Here is a 14007-nt window from a genome sequence, read left to right on the forward strand (position 1 = left end):
TTAAACAGGAGTGGATAGCGAAGGCAAAGCTGATCAGGTGTCCGGCTCCCCTTCCTGAGACCAGGCCGGATCCCATGCTAGTCAGGATGTTGAAGATCGTGCCTTCGGAGGGAAGTGAGGGGGAGGACAAGGAAACTATGGCCTCCTCGAAGGAGGCTGCTCCGAAGGGAGGAACCAACAATTCCTCTCCTAGGGGGAAGAAGCGGGCCGCCTCTGATGACCCGGAGACCATGGCCTCAAAGCGGGGGGAAAAGTCCTCGTCAGAGGGTCCAACGCCGGGGAGATCCTCGGCCGAACTACGCCCTCAAAGGGATCAGCCCTCCAGCGAGCCATAAGTAGAGAAAGATTTTCCTTTAGAGGGATGAGAGAAATCCTTGCTTTTTATCTGAGAAGATTAACCGAAATTTTACTTTGTAGCTCGGACCTCAGCCCTTCTCAGCAGAGCTCGTCTTCAGGGGATCTTCTTTCGGAGATGATGGAGAGTGGAACGCCTCCCCTGCCGTACCGCCTGGCGAGGCGGGCGACCCTGAGGTATCGTCGCGGAGGGTTTCTCCGAATCCGGCAGGGGTGGAAGGTAGCCATATGTCCGCCCAAGGTTCTCCGCGTCCGGCCTTCGATGGAGGTCATAGGACGAGTCCGGCACCGTCCGATGCGCGGTCGGAGGAGCTGATGATTCTGCTGGGGCGAGCTTCTATCTCAGAGGAGCACCGTGCATTGATGGGTACGGTGATTGGAAGGATTTCATCCGCGGAAAGCGGATTGCATGAGGCCGTCAAAAGTTTGCTGACGGGTTTTGAGGTACGTTTGATAATGTACTTCTTTGTCCGTTGCACATAAACAAGATGTGCCCTGTGTAGATAGTAGCCCCTGAGACTCTGTGCGTTGCCAAAGTTGACGGTGCGCAGAGGATCATAATCCCAGGTCTAAAATGTCGCCTTTGTATACAGGTGGCGAAGTGTCCGGAATCGAGCCGAACTGATGATTTTGCCGAACTAAAGCGGCAACTTGACGTGGCAGATGCTGACATTGCGCTCGTCAACAAGCGGCTTGATGAGGCTCAAGGTATGCAATTCCTCGGGCGGCATCTGGTAAGAGGAGCTTTATGCCAGTATCTTACAATATGTGTGCTTGACGCAGATGGTGCGGCCGCCGTGGAGAGTCTTCAGGCGGAACTTGCACGAGCTAAGGAACAAGCCAGGAAAAGTGATGTGGCTACCAAGAAGGCCCTTGAAGAGCTGAGAGCCAAACAAGCTGCTCACTGCCGAAGCAAGAAGGAGATGGCCGAGATGGCCCTGAAGTTAAAAAGTGATGCTGACTGTTGCAAGTTTCTTGAGAAAGAAGACCGGGCGAGACAGACGAATTTAGGGAAGGCCGTTGCTGATGCCAAGGACGCTCGCTCTGCGATGAGAGCTGCGAAGGAGGAGCTACGTCAGGCCGGACAGATTGCGGCTGGAAAGCCCTTTATGCTGCGGAGGAAGTTTTGCGATCCGAAGTTTGCTCCGTTGGACCGGATGTGGAGTGCGGAGGACACCTATCTGGATTTGGCAGCGAGTGCTACTGATGCGACCGAATACTTTCGAGATCAAGAAGATCGCGAAGTGGAAAGGCTTTTTTGGTCGCAGTTCCGGAATCCAGAGCGTCCACTGGCAGTGGACGATCGTCTGGCTCAATGGGCCGAACTGAATAGATTGTCCGGACTCGCCATGAAGTACGTCATGGGTCATCTGTGGCCGGGGAGATCGGAGCCGAAAAGTTATTTCAGCTTGGTGCAGCAATTCCTTGACGCGGTGCCACGTATCAATGCGATGAAGAGGTCAGCATGCATAGAGGGTGCACGGGTGGCTCTTGCCCGTGTCAAGACATACTGGGCAGAGATGGAGACCACCGTTGTTGCATCCCGAGATTCGGACAAAAGCCGAGTACCCTCCGAGCACTATTTTCAGGAAGTCCTTGAAGGCGCTCGTGTAATAGAGGCGCAGTGCTCGAAGGATGCTATGTTCTAATAGCATATGTAATTATAAAGAAATATTTTGATGAATTATAGTAGCCTTTTATACTTGTGCCTTCAAGTATTTGGAACACCTCCTGTGCGGCCGTTTTAAGATATATATATACAAAATATAAAAGATTGCAGTCGTTGGCTTCAGCCCCCACGCACATAGTGCAGGGGTGCTTGCAGAAGGCGCATTTTCACACTTAATCCAACGTCTTGGTCCTACAAAGGAGGTGATAGCGTAGCGAGCTAGGCAACTGGACTATAATGCTTTAACACTTTCACTTAGCCATAGGAGCTTGACAATGGGACTATTTAGGTAGCCCCTGGTGGCGACTGCGCTCGCCCGAATTCAGGGCGCGTATGTGCCTGGCCGGGAAACGGCCCTTCGTTAATGCGGAGGAATCCTACAGATTCCGGAGAGTCATCGAGTGGTTGACCAGTCTCACGCCATATCATGACAGTCGGTTTTCGGCTTTCTCTACTGAGGTGCTCGCCTGGCCGAACCAGGGCACAATCACAGTAGTTCTCCTGGTGCCGCCTTAGCCGATAGAGCGGAACGTAAGGCGGCCGAACACAGGAGCCGGGCAACCCAACATTTGACCAAAATCATGACTCGGAGCTGACGCATATAAGGCCAAACTCGCGACGCCGAACACTCCCTTAGGTATTCGGTCTTTATGAGAGCGGGCGAGGTAACGCTCTAAGGTATAAGCCCCTAGTGTCCAGGTACGCGCAAGAATTCTGACGTGGCCACATGCCAAGACGCCAGCCTCCTCCTTGGTCATAGAACCAGGGGATGTGTATCAACAAGAGACGGTAAAACAGGTTTACGCAGGGTCTTAATCTGAAAAGAATCCTTGGAACGGGTCCCTACTACACGTCTGCGCCTGTGTCTGCGTTGTGCCGTATCCTGGACGGGCGCAGCACGACGTTCATCTGTAAAAAGAGAGCTACTAAGTTGAAAAAGGGGCGTGCCAAACAAAAGTTATATGAAATAAAGAAAGTGTAAAGTAAAATATGAAAAATTGAGCTTTATTGTCTCTTATTTTATACGTGTGAAGCCCCTAGTGCAGGGGTATATAGCCACTAAGCCTTTATCAACTATACTTTTGTGCCGGACTCGTCTATCCGTGTCCGTGGTCTTAATGACCTGTTCCGATGTTCTGGCTGGTGAAGCCATCGTATTGTGGGGCTGTTAGACCGTCCGCACAATCCTCCGCTTGGGGGAGGTGTTCTCACTGCTTCCCCTTTAAGGAGATGATGCCACGTGGACCGGGCATCTTAAGCGTAAGAGATGCATAATGTGGTATTGCGTTAAAGCGGGCAAAAGCTTCACGTCCCAGTAGTGCTTGGTAGCGACTTGAGAATGGGGCGATGTGGAAAGTCAGCTTTTTGCGACGGAAGTTATCGGCAGAGCCGAAAATAACCTCTAGCCGGAGAAAACCCATGCAATGGGTGTCCAGACCTGGCGTTACTCCTTGAAAGGAGGTTTTGCTGTGGCGAATTCTTTTTGGGTCGATCCCCATGTGGCGGATTGAGTCCTGATATATCAGGTTGAGTCCGCTGCCACCGTCCATAAGGACATTTGAAAACTGGAGTCCGCCAATTATTGGATCGAGTACCAGGGCAGTCTAGCCTGGGTTCCTGATACTTCTAGAATAATCCAGATGATCGAAGATGATTGATTTTGACAACCAGTGGCGGGATTCCTTTGGGATAGGCCATGGGGTGCGTATCTTTATGGGCGCCGCACGTTTTGTTATGTGGAGTAAGTTTACTGTTTTTACTTCTTGTGGGAAATTCTTTTGTTTCCTGGTACTCTGCTTTTGGGGTTCGTCCTCGTCTTCGCTTGGTGTGTCGAGCCCCTTGTGTTCGGCGTTGAGTCTGCCGGATTGTTTGAAAACCCAACAATCTCTGTGGGTATGGTTAGCAGGCTTTCCGGGTGTGCTGTGTATTTGACATATCATATCCAAGATTTTGTTTAGGTCGGATAGGTCGTCCCTGTTATCTTGGAGGGGCGGCTTTTTCTGATTCTGTCGTGAGCTTTTGAATCCGGCGTTGACTGCCGTGCTCTTCGGACTTTTTTCCTTAGTCCGGCGACGGTCCTTATTGCGTCGCGGTTTTCCGTTTCCATCCCTAGTTTCGGATGTACTTGGGTCACTGGTGCTGCATCTTGCCAACCAGCTGTCCTCTCCTGCGCAAAAGCGGGTCATGAGGCTTGTTAGTGCGGCCATTGTTCTTGGCTTTTCTTGGCCGAGGTGTCTGGCGAGCCATTCGTCTCGGACATTATGCCTGAAAGCCGCTAAGGCTTCAGCGTCCGGACAGTCGACTATCTGATTCTTTTTAGTAAGAAATCTATTCCAGAATTGCCGAGCTGACTCTCCGGGTTGTTGAGTTATGTGACTAAGATCGTCTGCATCCGGAGGGCAGACTGTTGGGTAACGTAGTAATTTCAAAAAAATTCCTACGCACACGCAAGATCATGGTGATGCATAGCAACGAGAGGGGAGAGTGTGATCTACGTACCCTTGTAGATCGACAACGGAAGCGTTCGCACAACGTGGTTGATGTAGTCGTACGTCTTCACGGCCCGACCGATCAAGCACCGAAACTACGGCACCTCCGAGTTCTAGCACACATTCAGCTCGATGACGATCCCCGGACTCCGATCCAGCAAAGTGTCGGGGAAGAGTTCCGTCAGCACGACGGCGTGGTGATGATCTTGATGTACTACCATCGCAGGGCTTCGCCTAAGCACCGCTACAATATTATCGAGGACTATGGTGGAAGGGGGCACCACACACGGCTAAGAATATGATCACGTGGATCAACTTGTGTCTCTAGGGGTGCCCTCTGCCTCCGTATATAAAGGATCAAAGGGGGGGTGCGGCCGGCCAGGAGAGGGCGCGCCAGGAGGAGTCCTACTCCCTCCGGGAGTAGGATTCCCCCCTTTCCTAGTTGGAATAGGATTCGGGAGGGGGGAAAGAGGAGAGAGAGAAGGAAGGGGGGGGCGCCGCCCAACTCTCCTTGTCCTATTCGGACTAGGGGGGAGGGGCGCGCGGCCCAGCCCTGGCCACCTCTCCTCTCTTCCACTAAGGCCCACTAAAGCCCATATACCTCCCGGGGGGTTCCGGTAACCTCCCGGTACTCCCGTAAAATCCCGATTTCACCCGGAACACTTCCGATATCCAAATATAGGCTTCCAATATATCAATCTTTATGTCTCGACCATTTCGAGACTCCTCGTCATGTCCCCGATCCCATCCGGGACTCCGAACTCCTTCGGTACATCAAAACTCATAAACTCATAATATAACTATCATCGAAACCTTAAGCGTGCGGACCCTACGGGTTCGAGAACAATGTAGACATGACCGAGACACGTCTCCGGTTAATAACCAATAGCGGAACCTGGATGCTCATATTGGCTCCTACATATTCTACGAAGATCTTTATCGGTCAGACCGCATAACAACATACGTTGTTCCCTTTGTCATCGGTATGTTACTTGCCCGAGATTCGATCGTCGGTATCTTAATACCTAGTTCAATCTCGTTACCGGCAAGTCTCTTTACTCGTTCCGTAATACATCATCTCACAACTAACTCATTAGTTGCAATGCTTGCAAGGCTTATGTGATGTGTATTACCGAGAGGGCCCAGAGATACCTCTCCGACAATCGGAGTGACAAATCCTAATCTCGAAATACGCCAACCCAACATGTACCTTTGGAGACACCTGTAGAGCACCTTTATAATCACCCAGTTACGTTGTGACGTTTGGTAGCACACAAAGTGTTCCTCCGGTAAACGGGAGTTGCATAATCTCATAGTCATAGGAACATGTATAAGTCATGAAGAAAGCAATAGTAACATACTAAACGATCGGGTGCTAAGCTAATGGAATGGCTCATGTCAATCAGATCATTCACCTAATGATGTGATCCCGTTAATCAAATAACAACTCTTTGTCCATGGTTAGGAAACATAACCATCTTTGATTAACGAGCTAGTCTAGTAGAGGCATACTAGTGACACTCTGTTTGTCTATGTATTCACACATGTATTATGTTTCCGGTTAATACAATTCTAGCATGAATAATAAACATTTATCATGATATAAGGAAATAAATAATAACTTTATTATTGCCTCTAGGGCATATTTCCTTCAGTCTCCCACTTGCACTAGAGTCAATAATCTAGATTATACAGTAATGATTCTAACACCCATGGAGCCTTGGTGCTGATCATGTTTTGCTCGTGGAAGAGGCTTAGTCAACGGGTCTGCTACATTCAGATCCGTATGTATCTTGCAAATCTCTATGTCTCCCACCTGGACTAGATCCCGGATGGAATTGAAGCGTCTCTTGATGTGCTTGGTTCTCTTGTGAAATCTGGATTCCTTTGCCAAGGCAATTGCACCAGTATTGTCACAAAAGATTTTCATTGGACCCGATGCACTAGGTATGACACCTAGATCGGATATGAACTCCTTCATCCAGACTCCTTCATTTGCTGCTTCCGAAGCAGCTATGTATTCTGCTTCACACGTAGATCCCGCCACGACGCTTTGTTTAGAACTGCATCAACTGACAGCTCCACCGTTTAATGTAAATACGTATCCAGTTTGCGATTTAGAATCGTCCGGATCAGTGTCAAAGCTCGCATTGACATAACCATTTACGATTAGCTCTTTGTCACCTCCATAAATGAGAATCATATCCTTAGTCCTTTTCAGGTATTTCAGGATGTTCTTGACCGTTCTCCAGTGATCCACTCCTGGATTACTTTGGTACCTCCCTGCTAGACTTATAGCAAGGCACACATCAGGTCTGGTACACAACATTGCATACATGATAGAGCGTATGGCTGAAGCATAGGGAACATCTTTCATTTTCTCTCTATCTTCTGCAGTGGTCGGGCATTGAGTCTGACTCAACTTCACACCTTGTAACACAGGCAAGAACCCTTTCTTTGCTTGATCCATTTTGAACTTCTTCAAAACTTTGTCAAGGTATGTGCTTTGTGAAAGTCCAATTAAGCGTCTTGATCTATCTCTATAGATCTTAATGCCTAATATGTAAGCAGCTTCACCGAGGTCTTTCATTGAAAAACTCTTATTCAAGTATCCCTTTATGCTATCCAGAAATTCTATATCATTTCCAATTAGTAATATGTCATCCACATATAATATGAGAAATGTTACAGAGCTCCCACTCACTTTCTTGTAAATACAGGCTTCTCCAAAAGTCTGTATAAAACCAAATGCTTTGATCACACTATCAAAGCGTTTATTCCAACTCCGAGAGGCTTGCACCAGTCCATAAATGGATCGTTGGAGCTTGCACACTTTGTCAGCTCCCTTTGGATCGACAAAACCTTCTGGTTGCATCATATACAACTCTTCTTCCAGAAATCCATTCAGGAATGCAGTTTTGACATCCATCTGCCAAATTTCATAATCATAAAATGCGGCAATTGCTAACATGATTCGGACAGACTTAAGCATCGCTACGGGTGAGAAGGTCTCATCGTAGTCAATCCCTTGAACTTGTCGAAAACTTTTTGCGACAAGTCGAGCTTTGTAGACAGTAATATTACCGTCAGCGTCCGTCTTCTTCTTGAAGATCCATTTATTCTCAATTGCTTTCCTATCATTCGGCAAGTCAACCAAAGTCCATACTTTGTTCTCATACATGGATCCCATCTCAGATTTCATGGCTTCAAGCCATTTTGCGGAATCTGGGTTCACCATCGCTTCTTCATAGTTCGTAGGTTCATCATGATCTAGTAGCATGACTTCCAGAACAGGATTACTGTACCACTCTGGCGTGGATCTCACTCTGGTTGATCTACGAGGTTCAGTAGTATCTTGTTCTGAAGTTTCATGATCATTATCATTAGCTTCCTCACTAATTGGTGTAGGTGTCACAGAAACAGATTTCTGTGATGTACTACTTTCCAATAAGGGAGTAGGTACAGTTACCTCGTCAAGTTCTACTTTCCTCCCACTCACTTCTTTCGAGAGAAACTCCTTCTCCAGAAAGTTTCCGAATTTAGCAACAAAAGTCTTGCCTTCGGATTTGTGATAGAAGGTGTATCCAATAGTTTCCTTTGGATATCTTATGAAGACACATTTTTCCGATTTGGGTTCGAGCTTATCAGGTTGAAGCTTTTTCACATAAGCATCGCAGCCCCAAACTTTCAGAAACGACAACTTTGGTTTCTTGTGAAACCACAGTTCATAAGGCGTCGTCTCAATGGATTTTGATGGTGCCTTATTTAACGTGAATGCGGCCGTCTCTAGAGCGTATCCCCAAAACAATAGCGGTAAATCAGTAAGAGACATCATAGATCGTACCATATCTAGTAAAGTACGATTACGACGTTCGGACACACCATTACGCTGTGGTGTTCTGGGTGGCGTGAGTTGCGAAACTATTCCACATTGTTTCAAATGTACACCAAACTCGTAACTCAAATATTCTCCTCCACGATCAGATCGTAGGAATTTTATTTTCTTGTTATGATGATTTTCAACTTCCCTCTAAAATTCTTTGAACTTTTCAAACGTTTCAGACTTGTGTTTCATTAAGTAGATATACCCATATCTGCTTAAGTCATCTGTGAAGGTGAGAAAATAACGATATCCGCCATGAGCCTCAACATTCATCGGACCACATACATCTGTATGTATGATTTCTAACAAATCTGTTGCTCTCTCCATAGTACCAGAGAACGGTGTTTTTGTCATCTTACCCATAAGGCACGGTTCGCAAGTACCAAGTGATTCATAATCAAGTGGTTCCAAAAGCCCATCAGTATGGAGTTTCTTCATGCGCTTTATACCGATATGACCTAAACGGCAGTGCCAAAAATAAGTTGCACTATCATTATCAACTCTGCATCTTTTGGTTTCAACACTATGAATATGTGTGTCACTACTATCGAGATTTAATAAGAATAGACCACTCTTTAAGGGTGCATGACCATAAAAGATATTACTCATGTAAATAGAACAACCATTATTCTCTGATTTAAATGAATAACTGTCTCGCATCAAACAAGATCCAGATATAATGTTCATGCTTAACGCTGGCACCAAATAACAATTATTTAGGTCTAATATTAATCCCGAAGGTAGATGTAGAGGTAGCGTGCCGACTGCGATCACATCGACTTTAGAACCATTTCCCACGCGCATCGTCACCTCGTCCTTAGCCAATCTTCGCTTAATCCGTAGTCCCTGTTTCGAGTTGCAAATATTAGCAACAGAACCAGTATCAAATACCTAGGTGCTACTGCGAGCATTAGTAAGGTACACATCAATAACATGTATATCACATATACCTTTGTTCACCTTGCCATCCTTCTTATCCGCCAAATACTTGAGGCAGTTCCGCTTCCAGTGACCAGTCTGCTTGAAGTAGAAGCACTCAGTTTCAGGCTTAGGTCCAGGTTTGGGTTTCTTCTCTTGAGCAGCAACTTGCTTGCTGTTCTTTTTGAAGTTCCCCTTCTTCTTCCCTTTGCCCTTTTTCTTGAAACTAGTGGTCTTGTTGACCATCAACACTTGATGCTCCTTCTTGATTTCTACCTCCGCAGCTTTCAGCATTGCGAAGAGCTCGGGAATAGTCTTATTCATCCCTTGCATATTATACTTCATCACAAAGCTCTTGTAGCTTGGTGGCAGTGATTGGAGAATTCTGTCAATGACGCAATCATCTGGAAGATTAACTCCCAATTGAATCAAGTGATTATTATACCCAGACATTTTGAGTATATGCTCACTGACAGAACTGTTCTCCTCCATCTTGCAGCTATAGAACTTATTGGAGACTTCATATCTCTCAATCCGGGCATTTGCCTGAAATATTAACTTCAACTCCTGGAACATCTCATATGCTCCATGACGTTCAAAACGTCGTTGAAGTCCCGATTCTAAGCCGTAAAGCATGGCACACTGAACTATCGAGTAGTCATCAGCTTTGCTCTGCCAGACGTTCATAACATCTGGTGTTGCTCCAGCACCAGGCCTGGCACCCAGCGGTGCTTCCAGGACGTAATTCTTCTATGCAGCAATGAGGATAATCCTCAAGTTACGGACCCAGTCCGTGTAATTGCTACCATCATCTTTCAACTTTGCTTTCTCAAGGAACGCATTAAAATTCAATGGAACAACAGCACGGGCCATCTATCTACAATCAAACATGAATAAGCAAGATACTATCAGGTACTAAGTTCATGATAAATTTAGGTTCAATTAATCATATTACTTAAAGAACTCCCACTTAGATAGACATCCCTCTAATCCTCTAAGTGATTATGTGATCCAAATCAACTAAACCATGTCCGATCATCACGTGAGATGGAGTAGCTTCATTGGTGAACATCACTATGTTGATCATATCTACTATATGATTCACGCTCGACCTTTCGGTCTTCGTGTTCCGAGGCCATATCTGTATATGTTTGGCTCGTCAAGTATAACCTGAGTATTCCGCGTGTGCAACTGTTTTGCACCCATTGTATTTGAACGTAGAGCCTATCACACCTGATCATCACATGGTGTCTCAGCACGAAGAACTTTCGCAACGGTGCATACTCAGGGAGAACACTTCTTGATAATTAGTGAGAGATCATCTTATAATGCTACCGTCAGTCAAAGCAAGATAAGATGCATAAAATATAAACATCACATGCAATCAATATAAGTGATATGATATGGCCATCATCATCTTGTGCTTGTGATCTCCATCTTCGAAGCACCGTCATGATCACCATTGTCACCGGCGCGACACCTTGATCTCCATCATAGCATCGTTGTCGTCTCGCCAATCTTATGCTTCCACGACTATCGCTACCGCTTAGTGATAAAGTAAAGCATTACAGCGCGATTGGATTGCATACAATAAAGCGACAACCATATGGCTCCTGCCAGTTGCCGATAACTCGATTACAAAACATGATCATCTCATACAATAAAATTTAGCATCATGTCTTGACCATATCACATCACAACATGCCCTGCAAAAACAAGTTAGACGTCCTCTACTTTGTTGTTGCAAGTTTTACGTGGCTGCTACGGGCTTAAGCAAGAACCAATCTTACCTACGCATCAAAACCACAATGATAGTTTGTCAAGTTGGTGTTGTTTTAACCTTCGCAAGGACCGGGCGTAGCCACACTCGGTTCAACTAAAGTTGGAGAAACTGTCACCCGCTAGCCACCTTTGTGCAAAGCACGTCGGGAGAACCGGTCTCGCGTAAGCGTACGCGTAATGTCGGTCCGGGCCGCTTCGTCCAACAATACCGCCGAACCAAAGTATGACATGCTGGTAAGCAGTATGACTTATATCGCCCACAACTCACTTGTGTTCTACTCGTGCAAATAACATCAACACATAAAACCTAGGCTCGGATGCCACTGTTGGGTAACGTAGTAATTTCAAAAAATTCCTACGCACACGCAGGATCATGGTGATGCATAGCAACAAGAGGGGAGAGTGTGATCTACGTACCCTTGTAGATCGACAACGGAAGCGTTAGCACAACGTGGTTGATGTAGTCGTACGTCTTCACGGCCCGACCGATCAAGCACCGAAACTACGGCACCTCCAAGTTCTAGCACACGTTCAGCTCGATGACGATCCCCGGACTCTGATCCAGCAAAGTGTCGGGTAAGAGTTCCGTCAGCACGACGGCGTGGTGACGATCTTGATGTAATACTGTCGCAGGGCTTCGCCTAAGCACCGCTACAATATTATCAAGGACTATGGTGGAAGGGGGCACCGCACACGGCTAAGAATATGATCACGTGGATCAACTTGTGTCTCTAGGGGTGCCCTCTGCCTCCGTATATAAAGGATCAAAGGGGGGGTGCGGCCGGCCAGGAAAGGGCGCGCCAGGAGGAGTCCTACTCCCTCCGGGAGTAGGATCCCCCCCTTTCCTAGTTGGAATAGGATTCGGGAGGGGGGAAAGAGGAGAGAGAGAAGGAAGGGGGGCGCCGCCCCCCTCTCCTTGTCCTATTCGGACTAGGGGGGGAGGGGCGCGCAGCCCAGCCCTGGCCACCTCTCCTCTCTTCCACTAAGGCCCACTAAGGCCCATATACCTCCCGGGGGGTTCCGGTAACCTCCCGGTACTCCCGTAAAATCCCGATTTCACCCGGAACACTTCCGATATCCAAATATAGGCTTCCAATATATCAATCTTTATGTCTCGACCATTTCGAGACTCCTCGTCATGTCCCCGATCCCATCCAGGACTCCGAACTCCTTCGGTACATCAAAACTCATAAACTCATAATATAATTGTCATCGAAACCTTAAGTGTGCGGACCCTACGGGTTCGAGAACAATGTAGACATGACCGAGACACGTCTCCGGTCAATAACCAATGGCGGAACCTGGATGCTCATATTGGCTCCTACATATTCTACGAAGATCTTTATCGGTCAGACCGCATAACAACATACGTTGTTCCCTTTGTCATCGGTATGTTACTTGCCCGAGATTCGATCATCGGTATCTTAATACCTAGTTCAATCTCGTTACCGGCAAGTCTCTTTACTCGTTCCGTAATACATCATCTCACAACTAACTCATTAGTTGCAATGCTTGCAAGGCTTATGTGATGTGTATTACCGAGAGGGCCCAGAGATACCTCTCCGACAATCGGAGTGACAAATCCTAATCTCGAAATACGCCAACCCAACATGTACCTTTGGAGACACCTTTAGAGCACCTTTATAATCACCCAGTTATGTTGTGACGTTTGGTAGCACACAAAGTGTTCCTCCGGTAAACGGGAGTTGCATAATCTCATAGTCATAGGAACATGTATAAGTCATGAAGAAAGCAATAGTAACATACTAAACGATCGGGTGATAAGCTAATGGAATGGGTCATGTCAATCAGATCATTCACCTAATGATGTGATCATGTTAATCAAATAACAACTCTTTGTCCATGGTTAGGAAACATAACCATCTTTGATTAACGAGCTAGTCTAGTAGAGGCATACTAGTGACACTCTGTTTGTCTATGTATTCACACATGTATTATGTTTCCGGTTAATACAATTCTAGCATGAATAATAAACATTTATCATGATATAAGGAAATAAATAATAACTTTATTATTGCCTCTAGGGCATATTTCCTTCACGGACATGGGTCCCTTGAAAATTTGCTCGGAAAGCGTCCTCGAGCTCTTCCCAACTTCCGATTGTGTTTTCAGGAAGGCTTTTGAGCCAATGCCGGGCTGGCTCTTTAAGCTTGAGGGGTAAGTATTTTATGGCGTGGAGGTCATCTCCTCTAGCCATATGTATGTGGAGGATATAATCCTCGATCCAGACTCCAGAGTCTGTTGTTCCATCATATGCCTCTATGTTTACGGGTTTGAATCCCGCTGGAAATTCATAATCCAGGACCTCATCGGTGAAACATAGGGGGTGTGCGGCACCCCTGTATTTGGGTGTGCCGGATTCTGATAATGGCTTTATTGCATTGCTTACGAGAGCTTGCTTTCTTGGCCCGTAAATGGACCTGGCTGGGCCATGATGCGAATCCTTAAGTGGGTCGCATGCCGGCTTAAGTGCGGCGCTGCTTGCCGCTTTATGCTGGCCATGGGGTCGTCTATCCGACCGTGTGGCTTTCTCACTTTTGGAATGCGAGGGCTCTAAGGCCTCCTCGTCGAATTCAGGCAGTAGCTTTCTCTTCGGATAGCTTTTAGTGCGGCGACTATCGCCGTATTTGTCTGCGGTATTGATTACTTTACTCCATCTGATCCTGAGTGCATCTTCCACATTTTTTAGCTTCCGCTTCTGCTTTTTCAGGCTGCGTGCGGTTGCAACGAGCCGTTTGTGGAGGTTCTTCTGCTTCGTGGGCTTGTCCGGTGTAGGGTCGTCCGGAATGCCATTTTCGCCGGGGGAGGGATGTTCGGTTTCTCTATCCGGGTTGTCCTGTTGGGACGGTTGGTCTAAGGCATGCTCGTCGTCTACCAGCTCATCCTGCTCT

This window comes from Triticum aestivum, chromosome 2A, assembly GCF_018294505.1.
Source record: "Triticum aestivum cultivar Chinese Spring chromosome 2A, IWGSC CS RefSeq v2.1, whole genome shotgun sequence".
In the NCBI taxonomy this organism is placed as follows: domain Eukaryota; kingdom Viridiplantae; phylum Streptophyta; class Magnoliopsida; order Poales; family Poaceae; genus Triticum; species Triticum aestivum.